This window comes from Chlorocebus sabaeus, chromosome 10 (assembly GCF_047675955.1).
Source record: "Chlorocebus sabaeus isolate Y175 chromosome 10, mChlSab1.0.hap1, whole genome shotgun sequence".
Lineage (NCBI taxonomy): Eukaryota > Metazoa > Chordata > Mammalia > Primates > Cercopithecidae > Chlorocebus > Chlorocebus sabaeus.
Window position 1 is genome coordinate 95,025,406 of NC_132913.1, and position 13,270 is coordinate 95,038,675.

The 13,270-nt window shown below is 44.5% G+C and overlaps 1 protein-coding gene and 1 long non-coding RNA gene across 14 annotated transcripts in view; one reads left to right on the forward strand and one right to left on the reverse strand.

Moving 5' to 3' along the window:
• The window catches only part of LOC103217718 (uncharacterized), a 267,900-nt gene extending 261,230 nt beyond the window's left edge, over window positions 1-6,670 (reverse strand). For 4 of the 9 annotated variants that reach the window (XR_012094286.1, XR_012094289.1, XR_012094285.1 and 1 more), the window contains exons 1-2: window positions 6,387-6,607; window positions 5,367-5,459 (exon numbers count right to left, since the gene is read on the reverse strand). This is a non-coding gene — a long non-coding RNA (uncharacterized lncRNA). Of the gene's footprint in view, window positions 1-5,366; window positions 5,460-6,386 lie in introns of all 9 variants that reach the window. The other 5 variants (XR_012094284.1, XR_012094282.1, XR_012094288.1 and 2 more) reach the window with 4 other exon arrangements.
• A 77-nt stretch (window positions 6,671-6,747) lies between these two features.
• Window positions 6,748-13,270, forward strand: part of CREB1 (cAMP responsive element binding protein 1) — a 78,425-nt gene continuing 71,902 nt past the window's right edge. For 3 of the 5 annotated variants that reach the window (XR_005241454.2, XM_007966027.3, XM_073019986.1), the window contains exon 1: window positions 6,750-6,929. The gene's annotated coding sequence lies outside the window, so the exon portion shown is untranslated. Of the gene's footprint in view, window positions 6,930-13,270 lie in introns of all 5 variants that reach the window. The other 2 variants (XR_491188.3, XM_007966025.3) reach the window with 2 other exon arrangements.

Consider the following 13,270-nt stretch of genomic DNA (forward strand, 5'->3'; position numbering starts at 1 on the left):
ATTTGGGTCATTCACATTTTTTTAACCATCATAAATAGAGGCATACTGAGGATTTCAATTAATTCCTCACCCAGAAGTATTTACATATTGATATCTATTATATTAAGACTGTAAGACATCTTAGCAAATAAATAAGAAACCCATAATATATCTCCCTCTTCGCCTTAACTGAAAGAATAATCAAGAAAATAAATCTGAACAGTGTAAAACCACCTGAGACTGAAGACAGGCAAGTTATAAATTCATTCAACAAGTATGTATATATATCGAGCATATATTATGTCAGGACACGATTCCAAATGTTTGAGATACATCAGTGAGCAAAAACAATACTGCTTTTTAGAACTTGTATTTTAGCAGGGGAAACAGTCAACGACATAAAAAGTAGTAAAATAGATTGTATGTTTGAAGGTAACAGGTCCCACAGAAAAAAAGGATTAACAGGGTAAGGGGATTTCAGAAAACTGGGATGTGTAGGGGGGTGGCTGAGGTGAAGGTTGAGTTGCAAGTTTAAGTAGTGTGGTTAAGGTCTCAGTGAGGTGACATTTTGGCAATGATTTGAAGGAGGCAAGGGAGATAGCCCTCTGCATATTTGGAAAAAGCATTCTAAGCATAGGAAAAGCCCTAGGGTGCCAAGGAAGAAGTGTGGCTGGTGCCCAGCAAGGAAATAAGTAGGGAAATTTCTTAAGTTATTGCAGTAATCCAGGCAAGAGCTGAAGTTATCAGGCTCACTTGTAATGGTAGTATGTAGTCAGTTTGGGGATATATTAATATTTTAAAGGTATAGTCAACAAAATTTCCTGATAAATGGGGAAAAAGGAAGTCACTAATATCATGCCAAGGTTTTTTGGTATTTTGTTTGTTTGTTTGTTTTTGAGATGGAGTTTCGCTCTTGTTGCCCAGGCTGGAGTGCAATGGTGCGATCTTGGCTCACAGCAACCTCCACCTCCCGGGTTCAAGCAATTCTCCTGCCTGAGCCTCCCAAGTAGCTGGGATTACAAGCATGCGCCACCATGCCCGGCTAATTTTGTATTTTTAGTAGAGATGAGGTTTCTCCATGTTGGTCAGGCTGGTCTCGAACTCCTGACCTCAGGTGATCCACCTGCCTCGGCCTCCCAAAGTACTGGGATTACAGGCATGAGCCACTGCGCCCAGCCCATGCCAAGATTTTTAACCTTGGCCATTAAGACGCAAAGGGCTGCAGGTGCCGATGTGAGGGAGACAATTAGGTCCATTTGGACACACTGAGTTTGAGATGTCTAGTAGACATCTGTAGCACCTCAGATAATCTTGGCCTCGCTTGGCTATGGGGCCACTGGCCAATCAACCTCAGCCAGAGACCACCTGGCAGCATTTTGCCTCCTGGTCAGGTCACACATCACATGAGTGTCTGCTTGGTGCCCTCATAAAATTAAAGTAAGTGTGTTTGGCTGGGGGAGCAGGAAGAGACAGTAGTGTTAGCAACCCTTTGACTGAATGTTGACCTCCTGCCCCAATTCACTCCTTTTCCCTATACTCATTTTCTTGGAATTGTACTCCCTAATAAAATAACAGCACAGAGCCTTTTGCCTTAGGCTATGCTATCTGGGAGAACAGAGGCTAAGACAACATCGAAGTGGAAATATGAATACATGGTATTTTAAATGAGTATGGAGTTTGGGAAAGTGATTTGGGGAGAGGATATAATTTTGAGAGTTGTCAACATAGACATAGTACTTACAATCACGAGAGTGCATGACGGCACAAAAGAGTGAGCAAAAAGACAAGTATCAGAAAGTAGAGAGGCTGAAAATGTTAGAACATTTGAGAGGAAAGACAATCTGTTTTGTTCATAATTTCCCCAGTCTCTAGAAGAATGCCTGGCACAAAGTAGGTGCTCCACAGATATTTTTAGAATAAATGAAATAGGTCACTATGGTCTTGGGGTTAGGTAGGAAAGCAAATCACAGGAGGTGATGAACTAGGCTAGGCAGGGTTCATGGAACTTGAGTTCACAATGAGAGTGAAAATTATATTCGACAGCAGAAATGGGCAAAAAATAACAGGAAGAGGAAGTTGTGATTACAGAAAAGCTCTCAAATACCACTTTCTCTTTGAAGCCTTTTATAATCATCTTATGGGACCTTCTCCCATTCTGGACCTCTTTCAAGATACTTTTCTTATACAAGTTACATCCATGTGCGCTCCTCCTTCATCTCCCTGATATTGACCACATTTTGCAATTGGAAAACTGAGTCAAAAATGGGAGGTTGCCTGTAGTCCCAGCTACTCAGGAGGCTGAGGGCAAGAGAGTCACTTGAGCCCAGGAGTGCAGGGCTGTCACGTGCGATGACCGCTCCTGTGTACAGCCACTGCACTTCAGTCTGAGCAACACAGGGAGAGCCTGATCCTGAAAAAAATTCATTTTAAAATGGAGGTGGCTTCCAAATCCCAGAGACAAAACTTGGACATTGAAAGTAGAAATGTCAGAAAGTAGTGAGGTTGAAAATGCTAGAGTATATCCGAAGAGAGAATACTCAAGAAAGAAATGTCAAAGTAGAGAGATTGAAAATCTGGAGCATACCCCAAATTGTTAGTAGTAAAATAACTTGCATTGGAATGAATAGATGATTGAATAAATGAATGAACAAAGTTAGGTGGGAACGGAGGCCATTAGAGCAGAAGTCAAGAATAATACATGTTTTAATAATTATTTGAGGCCCACGGTCTGACAGTAAGGGCCCAAGTGAATAGGGCAAGCTAGCCTCCAGTTAGAAGACACCTAGAAAGTTAGCAAAATAATCAATGATAATAAGGGTCTAAATGAAGGTCAGTGTATATAAAAAGGAAGAAAGAATATGAGGACATTTAAAAATAAAAACTCACCATATTTGCTGGATGATAATTATGGGTTATGAGTAAATAATTCCAAAGTTTTGATACCACGTATAAGGCCACGGTAAGAAGAGCAGGTAGATGAATTCAATTTCTTTTTTTTTTTTTTTTGAGACGGAGTCTCACTCTGTCGCCCAGGCTGGAGTGCAGTGGCCGGATCTCAGCTCACTGCAAGCTCCGCCTCCCAGGTTTACACCATTCTCCTGCCTCAGCCTCCCGAGTAGCTGGAACTACAGGCACCCGCCACCACGCCCAGCTAGTTTTTTTTGTATTTTTTTAGTAGAGATGGGGTTTCACTATGTTAGCCAGGATGGTCTCAATCTCCTGACCTTGTGATCCGCCAGTCTCGGCCTTCCAAAGTGCTGGGATTACAGGCTTGAGCCACCGCACCTGGCCAACGAACCCAATTTTGAAAACGTATTTGACACAAGGATAATATCCAAATAAAAGCTAGTAATAGGCAACATTTTTCCTAACATTGTTCCAAGTATACTTCACAGGTATTATGTTATGTAATCATTACAATAACACTATGAGGTAAGTGCTATTATCATCTTTGTTTTACAAATGGGAAAACTGAGGCACAAGAGTGAACAATTTGCCCAAAGTCATTAGCTAATAAGTAGCTGAGCCAGTGCAATGAATTCACCCCCACCCCCGTCTCCTGCAAATTCATATTTTGAAATCTTCACCCTCAATGTGATGGTATTAGGAGACGAGGCCTTTGGGAGGTAAACCCCATGCAAATGGGATTAGTGCCTTATAAAAGGAACCCAAGAGCTCTTGCTCTCTTTCTGCACTGAGATAAAGAGAAAAAACAGCCATCTACAACCCTGAAGAGGGCCTTCACCAGAACCTGACCATGTTGGCAGCCTGATTTCAGACATCCAGCCTCCAGAGCTATGAGAAATAAATTTCTGTTGTTTATAAGCCACCAAGTCTACATGGTACTTTATTACGGAAACCTGAACTCACTGAGAGCCAGGATTTGAACTCAAATGTCGAGAAACTTTGCCCGGGACCACTCAGAAATTCACTATTTATTCGATAAATATTTAACAAGTACCACTATATTCTAGATATTGTGTTGTTGCTAGGGAGAGGAAAAGCTGGTAGTGAACAAGAGAGATGTGGTCCCTACCTGCACAATTACATGGACACTAAACAAATAATGAGAAGTAGGAATTGGAAAAGAAAGTGATAAATTACAGTTAGGGAGGAGGAATGGGTGAGAGAAAAGAATTCCAGGGGAAGGGAAGGGCATGCGTAAATACCCTGAAGTGAGAGCCTACAGTAGGGAATAAAAAGAGGAGAGCCTGGAAAAAATTAAAATACTATGCAAGGAGTGCAGGTAGCTAAGGGGACAGATGGAAAGGCTGGAGAGAAAGACAAGTTAAGATAATGGAGCTTAGACAATGTGTGGTAAGCAAAGGGAGGCCACTGGAGGAATTTAAGCAGGTCAATGATCAGATTTATATTTAAAAAATTACTCTGGCAGCCGTATGGCAAATGTATTGGAATGAGGCAAGAGCAGTTTTGGAGGACCTGAATGGGTTATTGTGGGACTTCAAGCAAGAGACCACAGTGGTTTAGACTAAAATGGGAATGAAAAAATGGTCATGGGAACAGAGAGGTCACAAATCCAATTTTCCAGGGAACAGACAGATGTAGGTGACTCTGCTGTGTGTTGGAGGTGTGTTAGGTTTCTTGCATGAACTGAGTAGACGTTAAGATACCCTTTACTGAACCAGGGACTATGGGAGGAGCATTTCGAAGGAATTATGATACACAGGCTGAGTTTGAAATGCCCTAAGTCATCCAAATGAAAAGTATACCAAAGGCAGTATGTTGGAACTATGAATATAGGGTTCCAGAGCAAGACCTAGGCTTGGGTTATGGATTGAAGAGTCTTTGACAGAAGGTATTTGATGCTACTGGGAGAGCATAAGACCACCTAGGAAAGTGTATGGGGAGACTCAGTAAGAAGGCCAGGGTTCATTCAGCTCAGCATGATTCCAATGTGTAAGAGGTAGATCAAGAAGGAGAAGCTGGTTGTTAAAGAGAAAACTCAGGTAGAGAGGAAACCTGTGACATAAGACCAGAGGGAAGACGGTATTTGGAAGAGAATGTGGTCAATCGTGTCAAATACTGGGATGAGGGCTTGTAAAATGAGGACTGAAAACGATCTGCTGCATTTACAGACATGAAGCTTGTCTGTGGACAATTCAGAATCACTTCAGGTGAGCAGTGGGGACACTGGAGAGGGCTGGGAGGTGGGATGTGAGAGACTGTCCAGGGGTAAGAGACAGCTGGAGTTGTTGCAGAGCAATTTAGGGAGAAGAGAAATCTTTTTAAAGAATTGAGAGACTTACGCATGTTTAAATACTAGTAAGATACTAGTAAGAAGAAGCCAGTAGAGAAGGAAACGTTGAGAGTAACAGAAGGAAAGGAGACTCGTTAAGGGCAAAGTCTATGAGAAAATAGTAGGGTACCTGGAGTACCAGGAAGGACAGTTCTTTACAAGAGAAGTGAGTCATGGGCGGAGTCCAGATTTGAACACTCTCTGCTTCCTAAAGACACGTCTCCTTTAAAGGACAGAAAAATAATGATTAAGACTTGGGGCCAGGCGCGCTGGCTTACGCGTGTAACCACACCACTTTAGGAGGCCAAGGCGGGTGGATCACCTGAGGTCAGGAGTTCCAGACCAGCCTGGCCAACATGGTGAAACCCCATCTCTACTAAAAACACAAAAATCAGCCAAGTGTGGTGGCAGGTGCCTGTAATCCCAGCTACTTGGGAGGCTGAGGCAGAAGCTGCAGTGAGCCGAGATCGTGCCACCGCACTCCAGCCTGGGCGACAAGGCCTAGACTCCGTCTCAAAAAAAAAAAAAAAAAAAAAAAAAAAAAAAGACTTGAAACCCCAGGGAGAGGGGCGCAGAGTTCACTATCAAGGAGAATGGGGACCTAGTGGTATGGTCCTGGGCGACCTCTGAGAGAGCAGTTCAGTAGTTTCCAGCCACGGAAGTCCCCCTGCTAGGTTTAGGGTGCAGTGGGTGCGAATCCCTGCTGTAGAAAACAGGCTGAAGAAAGCAAGCCACACAGGATGTTGTCTGGAGAAAGGCGGGCAGGTGGGATGGGGCATATTTCCAGCGGTCCCGGCAGGTTGTGGCTCGGAGGCCTCCGAGGGCCGTCGACGTCAGCCACGGCCGGGGCAGAGCCCCGGGAGGTGCCACCGTACCGGGGCCAAAGCCCCTCAGAAAAGCATGCTCCGCCGGCGGCCGCCAGGTTTCTCTGCGGAGTCTCAGAAAGGAAAACCCGTCCCCACGGGGGTCCCACGACGTCCCCGGGTCCCAGGCCCCGGGACGTTGGCAGAGGCGCAGCAGACCTTCCTCCCCAACCCGTACGGCTCCCGCGGTCCCCCGTCTCCCGGCGGCGTCGGAAAGTTCCCGGGGCTCGCAGCGGTCAAGACCAGAGCCGGGGCAGCCGCAGCCGCCTTCTTAGCCCGCCGCTCACCGCCACAGAGGCAGGCCTGCGTGGGGGTTTCCACCAAGTCGCCGACACCCCTCAGGAATTCCCCTACTGGGCCACACACAAACCCCGCTTCCTCCTTCAAATTTCCGCCGCCAGCTTTATCGATCCGAACGCGGCGCTCGGGTTTAGACCACTCCTCCCCGCGCCGGGCTCAGCCCGCCTTCCTCTTCCCTCTCCCGGCGGAACCCGTACGCCTCGCGCGAAGAAACCCGAAGGCCTTCGGCAAGTTCCGTCCCCAGCGCGGGGGCGGGGCCGCTCGAGCTGCTCCGGGCCGAGCTCGGCTGTTTCCGTGCGCGGCCGCTGCGCACTCGGCACTGGGCGGCGCTGGCTGGCTCCCTGGCTGCGGCTCCTCAGTCGGCGGCGGCTGCTGCTGCCTGTGGCCCGGGCGGCTGGGAGAAGCGGAGTGTTGGTGAGTGACGCGGCGGAGGTGTAGTTTGACGCGGTGTGTTACGTGGGGGAGAGAATAAAACTCCAGCGAGATCCGGGCCGTGAACGAAAGCAGTGACGGAGGAGCTTGTACCACCGGTAAGAGGAGCAGGAGGAGGAGGCAGGAGCCAGAGAGAGCCGGGGGGACGGAGGGGGGACGGGGAGGCGCCGGACACCCGCGCTTGGGGCCTTCCCCTCGCAGGAGGGGCCGCGGTAAAGATGGAGCCTCCGCCCGAGCCCCACAACATCGCCGCCGCTCGCAGCGAACAAAGAATAATGGCGGCGGACTGGAGCCAGCGGCGGCCGGGGCGGCAGCGACTCTGCCTGCAGCCAGCGGCGGCGCTCATGGCGGGGGGCGGCGGGCGGCGGGCGGCGGGCGGGGTGGGAGCCGGCGGCCGGGGGTGTGTGCGGGCGGCCGGCCGCGGCGAGCTGGCGCCCGCGTTCCCGCCGCCGCCGCCGGGCCGGGCGCGGAGCCGGGAGCCCGGAGCCGCCCCGGGGGAGGCCGCCCGCTCGGCCCGGCGCTGCCCCCCGCGCCGCTCGCTCGTCCGGCCCCCGCCGCCCGCCTCGCCCCCGGCCCGACCCGGCCTGGCCTCCGGGGCAGCCGCCGCCTAGGTGCCGGTGGGGGGTGGAGGAGGAAGAAGGCGACAGTTGAGGGCAGAGGAGGTGAAGGTGCCTGCTGCCTTCCCAGTGGCCTCGGTGTCTGCCATGCCCGCTTCGCAAGGGGAAGAGCTGCAACGTCTGACCTACTCTTCTCTCCACTCTTTGTGCAATAAAGTTCGAAACCCAAGGTTTCCTCTCGTGCTGTATTTTATTCATGCCCTTTCGCCTCCGCTCCCACACCGTTGAGGAAATGCTGCTTTCTGCCCTGTGCTGCTTAGTTGAGAGATGAGAGCTTGTGTTTTGGGGGGAAATTTTTTACTCCTTCACCCCCTTGCTTTTTTTTTTTTTTTTTTTTTTTTTTTTTTAAGTCAGTAGTCATGGAAATGCATGCTTTTTGGGAGAAAAGGTGCTAAGAAAAACATTTATAATAACTTTTTAAACTGTTGGGATCTTATAAAAGGGAAGCTGGCGTTTGAAAACAGTTTCGGTTTTAACCCTTTTCAATAAGGTAATCATTACTCGAGGTCTATCATTCTGAAACACTTCGTTGAAACGAATTATCAGCCGATGTACTCATGTTTTACATCATTTCGCGGGGTGCAACCTTGCCAACCGCGTTTGGGTTATCTGGATCTCCCCTCACCCTGTCCCACTCCCCCTACCATATTTCCCACGAATTTCTTCGTGAACTTTAATGAGAGATTTAATACTACTTCTAAAAATAGACTTTAAAGTATCCATTATTTCTCTCCCATGCAGTAGGTAACCCCCGTCTTGAGATTGACAATTTAAGCCACAAGCTGTATTTTTTCTTCGCCTGTTGGGAAAAGAGGACAGCAGAAAAGTCATTGACACATTAAAAATTAAAAAGAATTTTTAAAGGACATGCAGTATGACCTATTTAAGTTTGTAATATCATCCCAAGTTATAATTCTAACCTCAGCTGGCGTCTGCCTTCTGAAGGTTTAGTAGAAGATACTTTTGATTGCTGCCTATTGAAATATTTTACATTTATGGCTCATTTCCTGATTTAAAAGTAAAGCCCTGAACAGTTATTTTAGGTGGTGCAAAAGACGAACAAGTTTGTTTTAAAAATACTTGTCTGTCACTGTATGATTGCATTGTGATCGACACGTACAAACCTTCTGGTTAGGAACAAATACTGATGGGCACCAGAAGCACTGTCTTATTTTTCTGTATCCTAGTCACTTTTCCAAAACGTGCTTTGCTGTATTGCTTCTCTTTAAAAGACCACATTAGCAATTTGTCATTTACAAGAAACCTAAGAAGATGCGGTAAAGGGAGGTTTTCTATAAAGATTGGGAAAATGATTTTATTTTCAAACACTGAAAAAATTATAATATTGATCATGGTGAGTTACCATTTTTCCTTTATGATGTTCTGCAAGCCACTATCAGTTGAGTAGATTTTTGTTTGTTTGTTTGTTTGTTAAGAATATAAGTCGGGTGCCGTGGCTAGGGCCTGTAATCCCAGCATGTTGTGGGGCTGAGGAGGACGGATCACTTGAGGTCAGGAGTGCAAGACCAGCCTGGCCAACATGATGAAACCCCATCTCTACTAAAAATACGAAAATTAGCCGGGTGTGGTGGTGCGCGCCTGTAATCCCACTCCGGGAGGCTCGGGTTGCAGTGAATTGAGATCGTGCCACTGCACTCCAGCCTGGGCAACAGAGCAAGACTCCGTCTCAAAAACAAACAAAAAGAATATACGACTCTTCATTTGTGAGATTTTTAAAAAATTGTTTGCTGGTGGCCGAATGCGGTGGCTCACGCCTGTAATCCCAGCACTTTGGGAGGCCGAGGCAGGTGGATCACGAGGTGAAGAGATCGATACCATCCTGGCCAACGTGGTGAAACCCCGTCTCTACTGAAAATACAAAAATTAGCTGAGTGTCGTGACGTATGCCTGTAATCCCAGCTACTAGGGTAGCTGAGGAGGCGAAGATTACAGTGAGCCAAGATTGCCCCACTGTCCTCCAGCCAGGCCACAGCGAGACTCCATCTCAAAAAAAAAAAAAAATTGTTTACTGATATGTTCTTTCTTCAGTCTTGCCCAAGAGATATTTTAAATTGTATTTTTAATTTTTATTTTTATTTATTTTTTTTTGAGATGGAGTTTCGCCCTTGTTGCCCAGGCTAGAGTGCAGTGGGGCGGTCTCGGCTCACTGCGAGCTCCGCCTCCCGGGTGCAAGAGATTCTCCGGCCCCAGCCTCCCGAGTAGCTGGGATTACAGGCACAGGACACCACACCCGGCTAATTTTTGTGTTAGTGTAGACGAGGTTTCACCATGTTGGCCAGACTAGTCTCGAACTCCTGACTTTGTGATCCGCCTGCCTCGGCCTCCCAAAGTGCTGGGATTACAGGTGTGAGCCACCTTGCCCAGCATATTTTATTATTTATACATTCATAATTTGTGATTCTTAGCAATTCCAGGTGGAACTTCAAACTTTTATATTCATTAATATTGTGAACATTCACCTGGAACATGTGACTAAATTGTACTTCTCCACTGTTCCAGCCATCAGTAAAAATTACAGCTGGATCCACCTGAATCTTTTTTTTTTTCCCCCCCATGAACACCTGCATTTAGAAAGCTAATAAATTATTTGACAGAATTTGCTTGAAGAATGTTAAAAGAACACTTCTTTGGGAATTTTAAACTTAAGTGTTACCTGTTTTGAATGAATTTCTCCCCCCGCCCCCCCCCACAAAGAGCCTGAAGAAACTTAGAAACCTGATCCATAAAAATGGCACCTTCCTTTTTCTACTTTCTGAAACTCATATGCCTGATTAGGTCTCATTATTAGAAGTTTTGGTTTCTTCATAGAGAAGTAGCTTTATTTCTCTCTCATTCTAAGACATTTGGTTTTGTTGTTTGGGTACAGTAAGGTTATGGGGTTATAGTAAAACCAAGTATGTGTTGTCTTCACCTGTTTTTAAGTTTTTTCTCCTTTTTATAACAGTAGGGAAAATTATTTATTTTTAACCTAATGCTTACAGTATATTACCAAAATTTATAATTTCATTTATTCCATAAATAGCTTATCAGATATCAGTTACATAAACTTGTTTACAGCCAGCTTGTGACATAGTTTTGTAAATATCTTGATATATGGTGTAACTTTGATGGCTTCTTTATTGAATAGAGCTCAAATCTAAATTTAAGAGTGTAGTAAGATGTCAAGATAGAAAGATGCAGGAATTTTCTTTTTCTTACCCATGTGTGAACTCATCTCTACGGCAGTATCACTTGAGACAACAGTTTATGATAATTCAAATATTTATTTAGCACTGACTGTGACAGAGAATGTAGTTGAAAGAGCATGAGGTTTGGAATCACAGGCCTACGTCTGAATGCAAGCATTGCCACTACTCTCCTGTACCTACTCTAAAGGAATTTTGTGTCCTAAAGGAAGTTTCTTAATCTTTCTCAGCCTCAGTTTCCTTATATGTAAAATTAGAATACTACTACTTATTTCATAAGATTGTGAGATAAACATAAAGTACCTTAGGGCTACAACTAATGATAGCTAGTCCCTTAAGCTTTGTTTTAACTTCATACCTGTGGGCCCTTAGGCAAGTTATCTTAACTTCTGGATACCTCACTTTCCTTTCTGATCAACGTAGAATAACTACCTCAGAATTGTGGGGATTAACTATAAAGTAATACTAAGTTCCAGGCGTTGTACAAGTGTCAAGTGCTCAAGTGTTGACAAGGTTTTTTTCTTTTAATTTTTTTTGAGACAGTCTCTCTCTGTTGCCCAGGCTGGTGTGCAGTGACACAATCTCAGCTCATGGCAACCTCTGCTTCCTGGATTCAAGTGATTCTTCTTTCTCAGCCTCCCTAGTAGCTGGAACTACAGGCATGCACCACCACGCCCAGCTAATTTTTGTATTTTTATTAGTCAGGCTGGTCTTGAATGCCTAGGATTATAGGTGTGAGCCACCACGCCCAGCCGGCCTGTTACTTTTTAAATTGTTTATTATTGCTATATGTAATACAGTGGATCAGAAGCTACAACAAATCCAAAGATGAATTACATTGTCTTATCTCTACCTTCAGGAACTGTTGGAGACACAGTGACTAAGACAAATTGTGTGTCAAAAGAAAGTAGTCAAAGGAAAAAGGGATCACCTTTGGTGAAGTGAGGAGTATATTTTTTATATTTCCAATTTGGTTTTTTGAATAAGTAATTCATTCAGATGATCTGTAATTCAAAACATATATAATACAGCAAAATGCCCTACATTCTCTTGCCCTGTTACCTAAGTGTTAGCAATTTTTTATATATCCTTTAAGAGGTATTTTATGCAAACACGAGCAAATATGTATGTCCTGTCTCCCCCTTTTTGTACAAATGGTAGCATACTGTGTATACACTCTCCTATATCATGCTTTCCCCCCACTACTCAACATGCCTTAAACTTAGCAATTTTGTATCAGCACATAAAGAGCTTCTTCATTTTTTAACATACAATTTGAGGCACTTTATTATGTAAGTAGACTTTATTAACCAGTTAGTGAGCTGATTTTACTTTTAGGTCTTACATGACCTGTTAAACTAAGGGAAACTGCCATCTTGTCTTTATTTCTTTAAATGAAAAACTTTTTATTTGAATGAAAAATAGTTTGTGACAGGAAATTGTTATTTAAAGGTCCTCATTTCCTGTTTAGCTCCAGTTTTTAAAAGTTTTAGTAAAATGATCAAAATGTACATGAGGAGGCAAGCAAGCCAGGTTAAGAGTTAACTCACGAGGTGAATTTAACTCTTTTGTTGAGGTTCTTACAGTTCTAAACAGACTACTTATTTCAATTATTATTTTGACCAAAAAGGTTTTTGTAGCTTTCTATCTTAATGAGAAAGAATATTCCATATAGTCCAGTGTTTTTTGCGTTTTTTTAACAGACAGCTCATGGGATATTATTACCCAGTAAGGCTGATTACTATATTAGATTTCTCCCTGCATTCATTTATTTTTTACATACTTGTTAACTTACCTTGATTTTCTAGTATTAATGTAATTATGAGTTTTATATTTTGTACCTAAATTTAAAAATAGTGAGATTCACCTATATGATTGCTGAGATGATAAACTTTACTGCATAAATGATTTTTTTCCCCCGTGTAAACCTTTGGTCAACTAGTTGGACCAAGTAATACGTATTTCAGCCAAAGCACAAAATAAGTTTTACTACCTTTTTTTTTTCTCTAGCTTTTTGAAACAGTGTTAAGCTATAGTACTTTTTTTTTTTTTTTTTTTTTTTTTTTTTTTAGGCAAGATTTGGCTCTATCACCCCAGGCTGGAGTGCAGTGCTGCACACTTGGCTCACTGCAACCTCTGTTTCCTGGCTCAAGCTATCCTCCCACCTCAGCTTCCTGAGTGGGTGGGACAACAGGCGCGCACCACCAGGCCCGGCTAATTTTTTGTACAGACAGGGTTTTGCCCTATTGCCCAGGCTGGTCTCGAACTCATGAGCTCAAGCGATCTGCCTGCCTCAGCCTCCCAAAGAGTTGGAATTACAAGTGTGAGCCACCGTGTCTGAATGCTATAGTACATTTTAAATATACGTGCTATTTGTATTTATCTTTAAAATATATACAGTATGACTTTTTAAAGTTGATTAAACTCAAAAAGTGATTAATAATTAGCAGCAAGGACACAAATCTCTTTGCAAAAAGCATCATTAAATTAAGCTGTCATGGGCCAGGCACGGTGGTTCACGCCTGTAATCCCAGCACTTTGGGAGGCTGAGGCAGATGGATCACGTGAGGTCAGGAGTTCGAGACCAACCTGGCCAACATGCTCAAACCCTGTCTC